The following is a 2,378-nucleotide window of genomic DNA, read 5'->3' on the forward strand; positions in this document are numbered from 1 at the left end:
GTTGTTTTTTTTTTTTTATTGTAATGTGTGAGTTGTCTAATCACATAATTTCACTGAGTCTATAAAAGGGAGTTTTAGGCCACCGCTTGTGTGTCATTACCTGAGGTCCGCCTGTTCTGGTTTTATCCATTATTTTCTGCAGGTATGGTTGTTTGGCTAACTAGTTAGCATCAAGATGTGTGGCCTGATGTGACCAGCTTATGTATTCGGTTCATAGTTTCATACGGACAATCGTCATTGTGGTTAGCTGGCGGCTGCCTTTCTCTCTCTAACATCAGTAAAAATCTGGTACAGCAATATAGCAAAAATGTATAAACAATATAAATATGACCTATAAATAGAAACACAACACCTCAAAAATATATTATAAACATGTATACCTTCAAAATGAATTGGGGACTGCACCCAGACATTATGTTTTGTCCTGGAACATTGGCTGCGTTCCACTTCATTTCTTTATGCCCTTCCCTCGCTAACTTCCCTCCGTCTTGTTTACTCGGATGTACATCATTGATTACGTTGCATGAGTGCCCACTGCTGGCGGCATCTTTGCAATGAGCTGAATTGGAACATCCTAAGCCCTTGATCACTTTGAATCTGCCATGCAGTTGATTAATTATTCAAATGTTTTCCTTTACAAATGTGTTTGATGCAGCATTCTATATGTATTTAGGTATGCTTGGGCTGTTATAAATGTTTTTTTTTTAAATGTATATAATATAGAGTTGTTTGGGGTGGGGATTCCCCCGAGGGAAGTGCTTAGGGAAGTTTGTGAGTGCGTGTCTCAATGGTGACTAGGATGCTGAAAGGGACACCGCTGTTCGCGCCATACTGCCAACCAGAACAGCTTCCTGACACACAGCAGATGAATGGCTTTGTGGAGTATAACAGCTTTTCATACAACTACTCGGCTCCGAAGCAAATATGTAATGAGTGGATGTGCGCTGTCGCCTTATATACCCGTAGGCATGGGGAGTGGCTCAGCATGCAAAATCCACTAGCCAAATTTAATTCACGTTTTCTCTTAAACTCAGAGATGATTGGCCTCCCAAACGAGACCCCATATGTCATTCGACATAACTCGTAGTGACCGACAGATAGGGAACTTCAAACTTTTAAAGATAACTTCAGCATGGATGTGTAACTCTAATAGAAATTATAGCAAATTCTGTTTGTACAAATAGCATTATCATTAGATGTCATCTAAGTGTAAATAGCAAAATAAAAGAATTTAATTAGCACTAAGTATAAATAGTAGGTTAGTCTAACGCAGTACACAAAGGTTTTTTTAAAAAATAAATAAAAAGAAAACAAGATAAACAGCAAACATAATACATTGTTGTATTGTATTGTTTCTAAACATTTAGACAAACTAATACTGATGTAAGAGCCCCTTTTTGGATTTTTCCTCTGCATTCAATAGAATTCAAGCTGATATCTTGGTGTCAAAACTTTTGGGTGTAAATGCCTGATCTGATTCAGATGTGCTTCTTTTCTCAGAAATTAGGTTTAAATCGTTAAAGTGAACCAAATCTTGTCATTGGTAGTCAAAATGAATGAACGAATGTTGGAGCACCCCGGGCTGTGTCAGTTCTGTCATACTTGTTACCGTGTAGACAGACAGGCCTAATCGATATATCTTATAGTATGATGATGATATTGTGTTAATATCTGTGTTATGTGACTTAGAAAGCCCTGAATTGCACCAACAGAGGGTGACTAAATTGGTACAGTGGTGACAACACCCATGTTATTACTATTAAAAATAAATAAATAAATAAATAAAACAGAAAAGAAAAAAGAAGATGAAGAAGAAGAGATTGTATTCAGTTCAACATCTGATGCTTATGCATAATCTCTTGTTATACTAACAATCCCCATATCCACTAATTGACTTCATCATTCTGTCTCCTTTCCACCAATAAGCTGGTGTGTGGTGGGCGTTCTGGCACACTATGGCTGCCGTCGCATCATCCAGATGGATGCTGCACACTGGTGGTGGATGAGGAGATACCCCCTGACAATGTAAAGCGCTTTGAGTGCCTAGAAAAGCGCTATATAAATATATAGTATAGTAATAATATTTAACAGTTATATACTTATAAGTAAAGTAATAATAATAATAATTATTTTTTTTTTCTCAAACAGCCATAAGATCAGATATCAGATCAGATGAATGTGTAATAAGACATATTTGCTTTGAACTATTTTTAATGTAATATCAGTTTGATTATTTTGACGGTTCCCCAACAGACAAACGGACTATAAGTAACTTTGCACGTACGTCAACATTCTACCAACCCTAACCTTAACCTAAGCCTACTAATACTCTAATGAGAGTTAGTTGACATGTAGTTGCAAAGTTGCTTATAGACTAG

Source organism: Sinocyclocheilus anshuiensis, unplaced genomic scaffold, assembly GCF_001515605.1.
Source record: "Sinocyclocheilus anshuiensis isolate Anshui unplaced genomic scaffold, SAMN03320099.WGS_v1.1 scaffold2252, whole genome shotgun sequence".
Taxonomy (NCBI): Eukaryota; Metazoa; Chordata; class Actinopteri; order Cypriniformes; family Cyprinidae; genus Sinocyclocheilus; species Sinocyclocheilus anshuiensis.